The sequence below is a fragment of the Aphelocoma coerulescens genome, chromosome 9, assembly GCF_041296385.1.
Source record: "Aphelocoma coerulescens isolate FSJ_1873_10779 chromosome 9, UR_Acoe_1.0, whole genome shotgun sequence".
NCBI lineage: Eukaryota > Metazoa > Chordata > Aves > Passeriformes > Corvidae > Aphelocoma > Aphelocoma coerulescens.
This window is the reverse complement of record NC_091023.1, coordinates 1582293-1597710: the sequence shown is the minus strand read 5'-3', so window position 1 is coordinate 1597710 and position 15418 is coordinate 1582293. Positions and strand designations below refer to the sequence as shown.

Below are 15418 nucleotides of genomic sequence, written 5' to 3'. Positions count from 1 at the left end.
GTGGGGGACACGGCCCGGGGGGAGTCACAGCCTGGGGGGACACAACAGGCCAGGGACGCGGCGACCTGGGCCCGCCCCTTCATCGCCGCTGCCCACGGGTTCCGAGAGCCCTGCTCTGAGAGACCCTGCCCAGTGACCTCCGGTGGTCCCCTCCCGCCCTACCCGAGCAGGGAGGTCGTACCTGGTGACCTCCGATGATCCCTTGCAGCCTTCCCCGTTCTGCACAGAAAGGGTGGCCAGGCATTGGAACGGGCTGCTCGGGCAGGTGGCGGAGTCGCTGTTCCTGGAGGTGTTCTGGAGCGAGTTCAGAGCAGGAAGCGGAGCTGGGGAAGGGTCGCCATTCTGAGAGGAGCAGCTGAGGGAGCTGGGGGGACTCAGCCTGAAGAAAAGGAGGCTCCGGGAGGCCCTTCTTGCTCTCCACAACTCCCTGTGACAGGAGGGTGCAGCTGTGGGGGGTCGGGCTCTGCTCCCAGGGAACGTGGGACAGGACAGGAGGACATGGCCTCAAGCTGCACCAGGAGAGGTTTAGGTTGGACATCAGGAGGAATTTCTTCATGTAAACAGTGATTAGACACTGGAAAACGGGCTGCCCAGGGAGGTGGTGAAGTCCCCATCCCTGGAGGTGCTTAAGGGAAGACTGCACGTGGCACTCAGTGCCCTGGTCCGGTTGACAAGGTGGGGATCGGTCACAGGTTGAACTCGATGATCTCAGAGGTCTTTTCCTACCTTGGTGATTGTGATTCTGTAAGTGGCCAGCGGGACCTTCACTGCGGGCAGTAACACGGGCACCGTGATGAGCACCGCGGCCGTGACTGGTCAGGAAGGCTCGTTACACCGAGAGGGGCTGTACAGCGGGGCAGGAGCCCCTGCGGGGGTAGCCGGGCTGCACAAGGAGGGCACCACCGCAGCCGCCGGGCACTGCGCGCACCTCCTCTGCCAGCCCTGTGGGGAGCAGCACAAGCTGTACTTGTCCCTCACTGCGTGGCTCACAGACCACAAAGTGTTGGTGGAGCAGCACGAGCAGCGGCTGTGCACGCTTCCAAACCTGGCGGTTTTGCTGATAAAACACCGACGTGGGGCCAGTTCAGCGTTAGGCAGGCGTGTTTTCAGCATAGCCAAGCACTGGCTTCTGTAACTTTGTAGCACACAAGGACAGGAACGGGCAGTGATTTCACCAGGGCAAGCGCGTAGGAGGCGGGGTGAGAAATCGGTATCTCCCTTTTTCCTTGCGGACTGACGGGCTCCCTCTTTGGAGAGCACTGATTTCCTGCTCGGAAGGGCAGTAGATTGGGTTGTAGAGTGGCCTTGTATTGTCACGTAGTAAAACCGCTCCAGACTTTTTCCACTTCAAGACTGGTTTGGAGGATTTTTAAGTCTTGGGATTGAAAAAAATTGCAAGGACATAGTTAAGCATTAACTTGTTGCTGCTTCCCCTGTAATCATGGAACCAAGCAGACATTCCTGTTCCCCCACGGTAGCAAGCATTACATAATGGCCTCTCTTTTGGTACTAAGAAAATATGAGTGTTGTCTCCTACATTTCATAATTTCACAGTGTTGTATTACTCTGTGTACTTTGGGGCTCGTCCAAGCCCAGCTGAAGTGAAGGGGAAAGTTCCTCTGGCTTCCAAACCCCACAAGTTTCCAAGGGCAAAGCAGACACGGGAGTGCTTTGGGTGCACTTGGCTCTTTCACTAACTTTGCTTAGACCTACCTGGAGTAATGCAAGAACTCATCAGTCCAACACCTCTCCTGGGAAAGCTTTCCAACTCTGGGGAAGAACAGCAACCTCTCTCATTTGCCATGTCTCAGACTTCCTGAAAGGAAGGGGTGAGAGACAGAAAAGGTCCATGAATCTCTGGAAGATACCATCTTACCCAGGGTACACCATCTCGAGGGGCATCCTGAGACACCTGCCCACCCAAATTCATCCCCACCCCGGCAAGGTAAGCTGATACTGTACTTGTATTTCCTGAGTTTGTTGGATCAGGCTCATTTCTTGTGCTCCATATGCCACTTATCCCAAGTGAACTGGTGCACAACAGAGTCTAAAAAGTTGGGCTTCTTTTATGTTGTAGCATTTTAGTATTTGTACACACTCAGGATGCATCTCAATATCCATAACTAAACTCAGAGTGTTCACTGAGCAAAACTGCTCTGACCTTTCCAGAGCACAAAGGGAATCAGCCATGCTGCTGTTTACAGGGTAAGCAGCAGCAAGTTAATGCTTAACTCTGTTATTGTAATTTTGTTCAGTCCTTCAAGACTGTTTGAAAACCCATGTGACTGAAGCACAGCTCTCTTCCAGTGCATGACTGCCCCATGTTTGGCCTTGGATTGGGTTTTGCAGTCATAGTCTCTTGTCCCAGTTGCCTGTGCATGTGTCTCGTGCCTGGATGTCCAGTCCTGCAGCAGAGGACCAAGTGCACGTCCTGTCCTGCATGAAAGGCCAGGGAACTGTGAGAAGGAGGGAAAAGTCCCAACAAGTCCCAAAGGCTCAAGTAAGTGGATTGCTTGGGTAGGAGGTATATGCCCTTTTGGATGTTGCCTGCCTGCACTGACCAGTGAGTAATGTTTTCTTCCTGAACTGACTGTGGTAGTTCAGTACCATGAAAGTAGTTTTCCTCTCCAGAGAAATGAAGAATAAAAGGCATCTGAAGGGGCTGTGGATGACAGAGTTGCTTCCCTTAACTCTGAGAATGGAGTGAGAAGAACTTTTGAAGACTTTTCTGTCAAGTGCTTCCTACTGGTTTTTAGAGTATACTAACAGATTTCTAGCATGATTTACACATTACTAAAATGAAGAGGAACAGCAAAAGGGAGGCATCTGTATTTGACTTTTGGGGAGGGATGGCATGGCTGGGAAGGGAGGTACAAGGAGAAGGGCTGGAAGACAGCAGGAAGGAGAGGGAGATACACTGGAGTGCAAGAGACAAATCTGATGTGTTCCAGCTGAGATTTTGAGCTGCCCCTGTAAGCTGTGAGGTGGGAAGTTGGCGTGTATGTGTGCAACTGAAGGGACGGGCTGCTGCAACCAGACAAGACTGAAGCTTCCTTAGGAAAAGGCCCCACAAGGCTGGCCTGAATATCACATGGCTCACTTGCAGCTGTGTCCAGGTGTCTTTGGGCATCTCCTCCCCTAGATGATGTCTGATGATTGCAGCATGATCTGCAGTGCAGCAAATACAGCTGCCAACGCAGGGCCTGTTCTGGGCTGAGGCGCTGCAGCTGCTTCCCTGTTCCAGCTGCCCCAGCAGGGTTCTTTCCCTCTTAATTTGCTACCTTTTGCCAGAGGGCACTACTGATGGCCCCAGCCAATGAGGGCTGGAAGCTGGCTGGAGGGAAAGAGATGAAGCAACCCTCAGTAAATTTGCAGATGACACCAGGTTGGTTGGGACTGTTGATCTGCTCAAAGGCAGGAAGGCTCTGCAGAGAGAGCTGGACAGACCTGATCAAAGGCCTGAGGACAACAGCGTGAGGTTCAGCAAGGCCAAGTGCCACATCCTGCACCTGGGTCACAGCAACCCCCTGCAGCTCCAGCCTGGGACAGGGGTGGCTTGAGAGCTGCTCAGCAGGAAGGGACTCATGGACGCTGGTCGACAGCAGCTGGATATGAGCCAGCAGTGTGGCCAAGAAGGCCAATGGCATCCTGGCCTGTATCAAGAGCAGTGTAGCCAGCAGGACCAGGGAGGTCATTCCTCCCCTGTCCTCAGCACTGGTGAGGTTGCACTGCATTCAGTTCTGGGCCCTTCACCTCTAAAAGGACATTGAGGGGCTGTAGCATATCCAGAGAAGGGCACCAAGGCTCGGGAAGGGCCTAGAAAACATGCCTCATGAGGAACAGCTGAGGGAGCTGGGTTTGTTTAGCTTTGAGAAGGCTCAGAGGGACCTCATCGCTCTGCACAACTCCCGGACAGGAGGCTGTAGTGAGGTGGGGCCGGTCTCTGCCGTGCCTGCAGTGAGACGACAGGAGGAAATGGCCCTAAGGCAAGACAGGGGAGATTCAGATTAGCTATTAGAAAAAAAATTTCTCTGCGCGGTCAGGCATTGGAATAGGTTGCCAGGTAGGTGGTGGAGTCATGGTCCGTGGAGGTGTAGAAGAGGCGTCTGGATCTGGCACTGGCTGATGTGGTTTAGTGGTTATGGGGTTACAGAGGCAGTGCTGGGTGCATAGTCAGACTGATGATCTTGGAGGTCTCTTCCAACCTTGACGGTTCTGTGATTCTGTAAGGGCGTTGGTGGCGTTCCTGAGGGGAGAACAAAACCCGCCGTCCGCGGAGGCTGGTGAGCCGCAGGCGGGGGTGAGGCGCGGATCGGCTGTGAGGCGGCCCGAGGACTCTCTGAGACGGCCCGAGGCTCGTGAGGCGGCCCGGGGGCTCTCTGAGGCGGGACCCGCCTCCGTCCCCCGCCCCCCGGCCCGCGGCGCTGGGCGGGCCCGGCCGTGCGGAAGGGGCGGCCGGGGCGGGCGGCGGAGCGCGCCCGGCGGCGGGAGCGGCGCTGGGCATGGGACGGGACGGGGCGCTGCCCTGGCGGGTACGTGCGGGCGGCGGGGCCCGGGGCTGGGGCTCGCCCTGTCTGAGGCAGCGGTCGGTCCCGCGGCTCGCAGCGGTGGGTCGGGGTCTCCGCGGGGCCCGGCGGCGGGGGCTCGGGGCGGTGTCCGTGGATGAGGAGCCAGCGCGGGGGTCCCGGTGCGGGCGCTGGCGCGGTCCTGGAGGGTCTGGCGGGGTGTGCTGAGGGCGGCGGTGCCGGGCACACGCGGGAGGCGATGCTCGCCCCGCACGCGTTGGGAGCGCGGGCGCTCCGTGGTGTCTGGGGCCGGGGCTGTGAGCTGTCCCTGGAGAGTTGTCCCGAGGGGCTTAGGCGTAGCAGGTTCTGAGCACGGCGTGTTCCCAGCCCGGGCTGGCCCGGAGGTGTTGGCTGTTGAGAGCCGGAGGTTAACTCCCGTGAGGGGTCACCAGGCTGTTCTTTTTCTGTGACCACTTGCCCCAGCACCCTGGGTAACTGGACCTTCCATTATCTTCACTGCAGCTGTGAATGAATACGTGGTCGTGAAAGCAGGATTATTTTTTTTCCCCGACGTATTTCTTCCTGAGCAAGAAAGGGAACAACTTTGGCTACCAGACTCCTTGGTTCACGGGCAGATGAATTCGAGATTAAGTTGAGCATAAACTTGTAAAACTGAGATTGGATAACGAGTGGAATGATTTACGAAGGAGGTGTTCCTGCCGGAGTAATTCTCTCTGCAGGTCATCAGACTGCACTGGTCTCAAGTAATGTAAATATTTTAAAGCCTGTGACTAATTATATTACCTCTGTTTTTCCTGCTGAAGAAGGAGACCCTGGGAGGTGTGCTGCTCTGTGCTCCCATCTTTGCAGAAATGCAGGCTAGGAAGGATTCCACAGGCAGGTAGTCCCCCAAGCTGTTTGCTGTTGAAGTGCTGTCTGGAAGGCAGGGTACATTTTTCTTGGTGGTGGTCTCATGATGGTGTGATGCCTGCTACAGGAAATAACTCTTCCAAGAAATTACTTAACCATTTCTTTAAGCCACCTTCTCTCTTGATTATTTCTTGTCGATCTCTCAAACTTGGCAGGTGTGCTCTCTCAGGTTGTGTAGGGGGAGGTTATTTTAGTGAGAACTTTGAGGAGATTGGCAGTACTGTTAGACTTAGTTTTGTAAAATTATGTGTTTAATGTCTGCTGCATTCTGAGAAGCTGAAGCATGAGACAGTGGTGGGTTGTTTGGGTTTTTTCCCAGTATTTATATAGCTGGAAAGGGTAACACTGTGTATCAGTTGCAACTGATTTATATTTGCTTGAAAATGAAATAGAAAAGTCGAAGTTCCCTGGTGGCACATGGCCAGTTTCCATTACCTAGACCTTTGCAACCACTGTCATGTGTCATATTATTTTGTACTCATAATTTGCACAGAGGTGCAATGTTAAAGGTAGCTGTGGGCAAAGCTCCTCAAATTACAGCTGACTGATGTGTGACTGCCAAACGCTGCAGAGATTCACTGGGAAAGCATCTATTTAATTTCCTTCAGCTGCAACCTGTGGAGCAGGTGATGAATAATGTGGCTCAGGCAGTTCAGAAAGCTCTGTTGTGGATCCCTGCGGTCTGACACTCGTTGCTGGTAGCCCTGGAGGTATAAATATGATGCTGCATGGTGGAATTTGTTTTCCCTTTTTTTTTGATGGGTGGGGTGAGTGTTGGTTGGTGGTTTTTTGTTTTTAGTAAGGACCGTTCTCCATAGAGAACTTCTCCACCCTTGAATTACATAGAAAACCTGACTTGAAGTAACTCTGAACTTGGCATGTCCTGGTGCAGGACAGAGGTTGCTTTTGCCTTTGTTGTGTAAATGTTTTCCAATGCTGATTTGACTTCAATGACTGCATGTTCTTCTTCCCTGTAAGACCAGGCTTTCTCCTGTTGCACTGAAGTTTTCTGAAGGCTCAGTTAGAGCTTAGATCCTGTGCTCCAGTTCTGTCAGAAACAGGACAGCATGGTAGAACTGGGGGAGGAGGGGAATTTTCTCATCCATAATTAACGTAGTTGAGTGCTGTCATAAAGAACTGTTTTCATGTGTGTTACAGGACGAGATTCTTCCAGCAGACTTCACTGTTGTATTTCCTCTGCTGCTTATGTCCCTGGGTCTGGTTTGTGGAATTTCTGAGCTAGGACTGCCAGGGCAGTTGTGACTACGCAGGTGCTTTGCTTTGACCATATGAAACACTCCCTAATGTCACATACTTTGGAAAATCAGGGCTTGAGCACCAGAAAGTGATGTATTCTCTTTGCAGGGTAAAATGAGGATAATACTGGAAAATATTAACAATGTTAACAATTAATCAGTGTTTGATTAGCATGCAAATACTCTGCTGATGGAGAAATGAGTAATTCTGACTACAGAACAGTGTATGGGTAGGATGCAGGAGGCAATACCTGAAGTCATACATGTAAAATGCAAGCTAGTTAAAAATTACTTCATTTTAATGAATATGTGCAGCTTCACGAATGTGAACATGGCTGTCCACTTAAAATGAAGGAATCTTTGCATTTGCATGTTTTCTGGGTTTTTTTTCTGTGTGTATTGCTTTTCTTTTTAATCTGCTTCTGGTTAAATACACAGGGGAAAGAGAGAAATTAATGGAAGTCATCTTTGCTTTGTTGTTGTTTTGTAAATCTCCCTGGTTGATAAAGACACAGGAGAAATGACTTCCTCAGTTGTACCAGGACATCAGGCTAAAACACCTTTAGTTTTCCTTGGTAGAGGACAGGGGACAGAAAAGTTACTCTCCCTTGAATTGTGCATTGCTTTGAGCACACTGCTCTGTGCCTCTGGGGTGGCTTATCGAAGGCACAGGCACAAAAATCTGTAGCAGTGCCAGACTTGTTGGATGCCAGGATATGCTGCACCTTTTGGTGTAATTTGTTGCATTTTGACAGCTGCTGCTGTTCCCCGTGCGAGATGGAGGCTGGCAGGAATGGGCTTGTGGAAGGTATGGCTGGTGGGAATGACAGCTCTCGGCTCCTGGGACTGTGCCTCAGAGGAGAGGGTGGGAATGCAGCACAGAGTCGGAGCTTTTCTGTGTCACCGTGCCTGTTGCTGACCCATGGAATAGCTGTAGTACTCCAGCTGGGGCCAGATGTGGGCAGGGACCTGAGGCTGCCCTGGAGAGGCTGTCACCTTAGACAAAGAGAATTTTACCCAAAATTTTGAATGCCTGAGGATTTCAGTGACTCCAGTGTGATACATGTAAGACCTGAAGAAGTTCGATCTGACAGCAATGAGAAATGTATGAGCTCTGAATAGATGGGCAATGAATGAAAACAATTTTTTTTGGTGTAGTTGTTATTAAATTATAAGTGTATTTACTCTGCAGACCACTAGCAGATGGCTACTCTGCTACAGAAGAAATTTAACTTCCAAGTAAGTTTCCGAAAATGGTTTCAGGGAATCTGTAAATTGTAACCTCAGTGTCAGCAAAAGTTAATGACCAAGGGAATGCTGTCTTGGACACAAATCTTCCTTTGTTATTTTAACACTTAAATAAAATCACTTTAATTTGTGTAAAGTGAATGGATACTGTTAATACTGAATTAACATTCCAGGGATAATAAATTTATCTTGCTAATGTGAAATTATCTCTTTCCATATACGGTTATAAACAGCCAGGAGACACATTACTTAATCAAGCAGGCTTTCTGACCTCTGCCCTGAGCCTTGCTAATTGTGTGCTTTTGAAGCTTATTCACCTCAAGTGTTTTACTGCCTGGCCACCTTATTTTCTGTCAGTGTGTCAGAGCTCAAGCATTAATTTTTTTTTCTTGTGCCTTGCTAAACTTCAACGTGTTTGTGAATGTATTTGGGTCTTACTAAGTGAGCAAGATTGGTGGATCTACACAGACAAGGGGCTGGAACAAGAATTAGTTGGCAAAGTATTTATATGTAACGGGTTGGCGTTACATGGAAAAATCGTGTGAGCTTTTACTCTCTTGCTGTCTCATCTGTCTAACTGGAAACCAGTCTCATGGGGACACAAATTCCTGTCTGGTCAGTTTTAGTTCCAGGACTGTGCAAATGGAAAGTTGAAGAAAGGTATTTTAGAAAAGCTGAAAAGGGTGACATCTTTCCTGGTGCTGTTAACTCTTCTCCTTCCCAGCTGACACCCCAGTGACAAGCTGTGCATGGCCCATGCACTGGTGCTCCCCAGCAGTTTCTGGTCTGCTCGTGTTCAGGGACTCTGTGTGCTGGTGTTTGTGAAGGGGATAGAGGCACTGGAGTACTAGATAACCCTCTCACTTAACCCAAAGGAGTTACACTGAATAATACTGCATTCACTAACTGCAAGTTAGTATTTTAAAACAATAGGTTATGGTCTACTGCCAGGTTTGTTTTTAAAAATCAGTGCAGACTATTATTATTGATACTAGCCCAGATCTTTTTGAGTGGTGGGCTTGCCTTATGCTGCTGCTGTAAATGTGGAGAGGTTGTATTTAAGTTAGGTTTGGGGGATTATTTTTCTTTAGGGTAAATCTACCAAAACAAATTTCCCAGTGTAAAAACTGACTTCTCCAAATGCACAGTGACTGCAGAGGAGTGTTAATTGTCCTGCCACGGACGGTGAGGCTCAAGGTCACGTCTGCTTGGAAGCCTGCCTTGATAAGTGTTCCCATTGCAGTGACCTCCATGGGTCACTGCAGGAATGCTGAAGTCCAGCTACGGCTGGTAAAGTCCTATGGTCTGGAGCTCTTGGACAAGAAGGCACAAGAGACAAACAAGCAAATATTCTGCTGTGTCTGGATTTTCAGAGAGAGATTAACAAAGGACTTTGTTAATGCTCCTTAAAGGAAATGAACTGCCATGGAGCAGAAGTGTAGCTTTCTCAGTAATTAAAACCTGGTTAAAGTGTAGGAAGGACTGTCAGCTTTTCTAGGGAAGAGCGATCACTCTTCACTCCCGGGGGAATCCATGTTAAGGCTTGTGTTGTTGAACACAGTTATAAATGGCCTGGAACATAGGCAGAGTAATGAAGTGACAGTTTATGCTGAAAATCACAGCATTAGGGTAGCAGAAACAAAAGCTGGCTGCAGTTGCAGAAGGTTCTCACAGTACTTGGTTATAGGTACTTGATACCAGCAGACGTAAACTAATGTGCACAAGGGATAAACAACTCCCTGTGCCTGTGCAGTGATGAGCTCATGAGAATCTGTGCCATTCAGGAAAGAGATCTTTTAAATAATGCAGATAAGACTCTGTGAAACTCGCTCAGCAGCAGTCAAAAACAGCAAAAGAAGGCAAATAGAAATGACATCTCTAGGAAAAGAAGAGGGAGCAAACCAAAATGCCATGGTGTAAATCCACGGTGTTTTTGTGTAATGAATAACCTACCCCTTCCAAAGTTAGGGGCAGACATTCTCCCCTCTCCAAAGAGTTGTAGTTAATATTAGGAAAAAGCACATGACTGAAGAACTTTTGTAAAAAGAGTAACCAAATAAACTGGAATTTAGCCTGGAAAATACATGTTTGGAAGTAGGAAGGATAAGAGGAAGGATTATGATAGAAATCTGCAGCCATGGGAATATCCCTGTTTATTTTGCCACCCCAGCATAGCAAGAATGAAAGGGTATCAAGTGGTGCCCATGTAAAAGGTGGTGACTTTTGACAGAGGAGGTATAAAAACATGGCCCCTTGACTCCCCAGAACATTTCTGGGTCTGTGACATCCTTGGATGAGACATTTTCCTGGTTTGCTGCATGTGTGTGCTTGTTTTAACCTGCTTTAGGTGGCACTGACCACCTAGTTGTTGTGCTGAGGAGTAGGTGAGCAGTCAGACCCTATCTGCCCTCTCTGTGCCATTCATGACTTTGTAGATTATTTTATTTCTCTGAAGTCACCTCTCTTCCAACCTGAAGTGCCTGGTCCTGCTCCATCATTCCTCACAGACCATCTGTTCAAGACCTCTGGATCATTGTTGCTGCCCATCTCTGAACCTTTTTTCTGAGGCTGCATGAAAATACTGGTCTCTAAAAGTGAACACCTTCCTCTTGAACAGAGTGTTCTCTCAGTAGATCTCTGAGCATTTTACAAAGGACAATAGTATCTTTATTTCCTCTTGGAAGACAAGTAGGAAGAAGGACAGAGTGAGTTAACCCAGGTGGTTATGAGAGCAGACACTTGAGAATGCATTATCTGAAAGCAGTGAGGCTGGGAAGGGGAAAACACTATGTAGGGATAATACTGATTTTTGAAAGGCAGCTCAAAAATTAATTTCTGCCCATGGTTCTCATCTTTTCTGAATATTGTGCCCACTTTGGCTTCCTGTGTCTTAGATTGTGTAATTGAACCAGAAAAGCTTATGAGAGGGGCAGTGGGAATGATCAGAGGTGCAAAGTGGCTTCTGCACTAGGAGAGCTGAGTAAGCTAAGAGAAGGGCAAGAGAAGGCAGAGGGATGACATGGAGTTTGCAAATTCGGGAATGCTGTGGACCGTGTGCATGGAGGTGTAGTGTTTACACAGTGTCTCAGTACAAGATCTTGACATACTGGAGCTGGTGAGTGACAGGATTGAAAGGGAGGGTGGATGGTAGGATGTCTTGTCAAAAGATGCTCAGGATGCAAAAAACTTCTGTTGAACCCAGGGATGCTCAAGCACATGGGAGAGAAATCGTCCAAGGGTTAGTAAGTACACACAAACCACATCCAGCTTCAGAGTTCTCATGAACTGGGAACAATTGGAGGCCAGGAGAGTACTCCTAGGAAATATCAGATGTCTTTCTAATACTACTCCTTGAGCATTGGCATTTAACCACTGTTGGAGACAGAAATGTTTATTCCTGTGTTCTTGTGTAATCCTGAAGGATGGGATTCATCTAATGTAACTCGTCATCTCAAAACTAGATTGTTAAACTCACTGGGGTGATCTTTGTTTTTGAGGTGCCTCCCTAGCTGCATTGCCTACAGACAGCACCTAACATTTCATGGCTGTGTAGGTGAGATGGATCCCACCTCTGCTATGTTTTTGTAAGAACAATAGCAAGTTACAGACAGAACTCAGACAAAGATTTATAGCAATGACTCTGAAGACATCTCTCAGACTCTCTCTGGCTCTCCTGGAAAAGGCTAAGAGGTGATTTGATTATACTGTGTTAGTACTTGTTGGTGAGGAAATTTGTCTTCCTGAAAGCTCTTTTAATTTAGCATGAGAAAGTGGGATAGCTGTTTGTGCAACCTGATGTTGAACATACTTAAATGGGAAATGATGACCCTTTTTTTTAGAATGTAATTAAATACTGAAGCACTTGAGGATATGAGGAAGTGTCCTCTGGTTCAGATAGAAGTGCTGTTTGAGTAGGTCAGATCCTCTAACCAGGGTTATGAGGCAAGTTGGGATTTGTAGCCATCACAGGTTGTTGCAGTTTCTAAAACATGAAATAGCTTGGAGCTGAAACCTCTTAGAAAGAAAGATTCTAAAGGTTCTGCTTGCTGTGCCATTGTCAGTGGTATAAGCCCCTGTAATCCCCAAACTGTGCAGGTGCAATCGTGAGTGGTTTCTTCCACTGTCCCTGAAATGTGTGCACGTGCATCGAATTTCTGATGGTCCTGAGGACTGAAAAGCTGCACTTCCCACCTAAGTCCTACATACAAAATAGTTCTGTTGCCATTAAGGATACCAAAATATTATAAGCTGTAAATATATAAGAAATACAGGACAAAGGAACAACTCAGATTTTTTCCTTCTGAACTTCTTCAGTATAGGAAGAAAAGTAACTCTTTTTAGTCTCCTGTTCCTTTTTGAAAAGTAATAAATTGTGCAAGTGATGGTGAATTGTTAATCAGGTCCTTTGTGATGGAGTCCAAAATAATTTATTAAATGTCTGGTTGTAAAATTTCCACTTAATTCAGCAGAACTGGATTTCTTACAAAAATTTCTTTGTAAGAAAACATTGCTTTGTTGTTGGCCTGCTTTTATCTTCTATAATCCATATAGCTTGCTCCCAAATCTGTTCTGCTCAGTGAATTCTAAACAAAAACAATCATTTCTAAATAAGAAGATAAATGCTGCTTTTTGATACCACAAGCCCTTCTAACGGGGTAAGACCTGACACCTGATTACATCGTGATACACCTGAAGCCATACTGGTGACTGTCCAAATGGGAAACCTGTTGTTCTTTGTTTTCTTTTGCAAGAGTACCAGACTGGAGGCTTGGTCCTACCACACCTTCCACTAGAAACAAGCAGTTCCACAGTGATGCTCAGGCCATGTCCTGGTGCAGGAAGGCTGGCTTACTCCATCCTGTGTTATGGTGGTTTCTAGCTCCTGTTGCTAGTGCTGCAGATGAGGGTTCAAGAAGACTTCTGGTGAGTTAGAGACTTTCAGAGGTACTGGAGCCCTGTCCTGTAGCTTTCTAGACTTCAGTTTGCAAGCGTTGGCTGACAGTCCCAATCCGAACAGATTGTCATTGTTCAATTATTTAACTTCTGCATAATCTTTGCATGAATAGAATTTCTTGTGTGTCTTACAGAATAACCTTTTATATAATTAGTATCTGCAATAATTTTTTCCTTTGGAAAGTAATTCATGTCATCTTGCAGAGATAGGACAGACATAAAGCATTATTCTGCAGTCACACAAGAAGCACTATTCATTCACAGTTTGTGTTGTGGAGCCAGTCCTGTATCCTCGGGGCTGGGTTGGTTTCGTGGCAGCAGTCCTAATTACAGAATCTTTTTGCAGTGTTTCTGAACTGGGGGCTGCTCTAGAGTCAAACTGGAATGAAGTAGCAGCCTGGAAAGAGCCAAGTAGGAAAGTTTCCTGATGCATTTGGTCTTTTCATTCTACTCATAAATGGTAGGTTTTAGTCACCCACCAAGGGTCACAACTGAAGCTCAGCTTGAGGCAGCGTTCCCAGATCTGAAACCAGGGATACTCCTCTCTTAGGCTTTGTCCTGACTAAGTTTGCATGCTTGATCATGTTCAATGGATCGCACTCAAATAAAGCTGCAAGCTGAGCATGTCCTACCTTGGGCAAGGCAGTGGGGAAGGAGAGAAATTTCTGCTCTGCATCTGTAAGGATTTGTGCTGCTCCAGCCCTTGAATAACCTGAGCATGTTTCTGCAGACAGTGATAATAAAGCAATTAGTAAATAGTTACTGAGAAGACATGAGTTAGTGTGGTAGAAAAGAGGATATTGGAGTTTCGTATTGATAGTTTGATTACTTCCTCCTGTGATACAGCAGTAAAAAGTGCTGACAGCAGAGGCAGGAGGCAGCAATCCTGTGTTGGCCTTGGCAAGTTTGTGTTTGCATTGTGTTGGTTTGTGATAGTACCAGAGGAGTACAGGCAAACTGGAAAGGGATTAGAGTGCAGCAATCATTGCATAAACACCTAAAATGGTTATTGGGCATAGCTGGCAATACCAGGTTGAACTAAAAAAAACCAGTCCATGTAGGTTGGGAATCTAGGAGACCTTTCCTTGAAGGATTTGTGGAATAACCTTACAGATGCAAAAACTTCGTTGTTTGAAGGTGGCTTAAAGAATTAGAGGAACTGGCTTAGTCAGTGATGTGGTGGGAGGAAATTACCCTTGGAGTGACAGAGGAGAAGGAGACAGTGAGTAACACATTATTACTCTACTTAAGAAATAACTTAATCAAGATGTAATTACTGCCCAAATTGGGTATAAACCCAAACTGTTCTTAGCAGATAAAAGGAAGACCAGTCTCTCCTTGCTGTGTATGACACAGAGGGAGGAAGGAGCCCTCAGGAAGTCCTCTGCTTTTTGAGAGGCAATATTAATTCTTCAGCAAACCTGCTGTCCTGAAGACCTCTCCTTTCTCTAAATATTATATAGCAGTCATTTCAGGAAATGCCAGAAGGCTCGTTTGGAGTTGGTGGAGGCTCAGAAAAGGAAAAGCAGCAGACCCCTTACCCTGATGTGTTGAAGGGAGTCTGTGGATCAGTGGCCTTTTTGGAGGCCTAGCACGAGTTTCCTGACAGAGCCCATGAAGGCACTGGGGAGCCAACAGCACTTTTTAAACTGTGGCTCTGATTCAGCAGAGGGTTTAGCACAAAGTGAAGCCTGAGAGGAGTGACTGGAGGGTGTGGAGTGTGTTCCCTGGGTGTGCGAGTGATGGTGTGAGCACCACGGGGTGTGAAAAGGGTTCTGTGCACGCCCTTTCTCCACTGGCACCTTGACTCACTGCAGTGGCTGGGGCACACCTGGTACCTGTGCTTGTCCCTGGGCAAGGGGCACACCTCGTACCACTGCTCATCCCTGGGGAAGGGGCACAGCTGGTACTACTGCTGTGCTCATCCCCTCGGGAAGGGGCACACCTCATACCTCTGCTCATCCCTCGGGAGGGCCCTCCTGAGCCGGAGGGGCTTTGGGGCAGTGCCAGTGGGTGTGGAGGGGAGCAGGCCAGGACAGGAGGAGCTGAGGAGGTGCTTGGCCCACAGCTGGGATGGGCAGGTGGCAGCCTGTTCCAGAGCCCAGCATGGCAGTTAGCTCTTCATCTGGCATGCAATTGTTTCAATGCTGTATATAATCCAAAGAACAAAGTGGGAAGGGTTCTTTACCTGTGCCGCTCCACATAACTGCAATGAGCAGACATGGCACATCCCAAATTCCATTGAACACTCTTGAATCAGTGCTTCTCAATTAAGGCTTTAAAATATGTAAAATGTGAATATTTAGACTTGTGCTCTCCCCCGTCGATAATTACAACAGCACCAAACTCTTAGGGCACTTGCCTTGTGTGTGCTGTGTTTGTCCAGGCTCTGAGCTAAGTTGGTGGGATGGAACTGTGGAACTGTGCTTTCATCAGGTGCAGGCCTGGCCTTTCACAGTGCTGGATATTTACCTTTGAAGAAACCAAAATAAACCCATGCTGTGGAGTGACTTAGCTGTGTGGTAT

The 15418-nt window shown here is 47.8% G+C and overlaps 1 protein-coding gene across 4 annotated transcripts in view; it reads left to right on the top strand.

Annotated features, from left to right (window-relative positions):
- The first annotated feature begins 1642 nt into the window (after positions 1 to 1642).
- Positions 1643 to 15418, top strand: part of PPP2R3A (protein phosphatase 2 regulatory subunit B''alpha) — a 53388-nt gene continuing 39612 nt past the window's right edge. Inside the window, exon 1 of one of the 4 annotated variants that reach the window (XM_069024600.1) lies at positions 1643 to 1945. The gene's annotated coding sequence lies outside the window, so the exon portion shown is untranslated. Of the gene's footprint in view, positions 1946 to 2326; positions 2501 to 4456; positions 4608 to 15418 lie in introns of those variants that run through there. The other 3 variants (XM_069024599.1, XM_069024597.1, XM_069024598.1) reach the window with 3 other exon arrangements.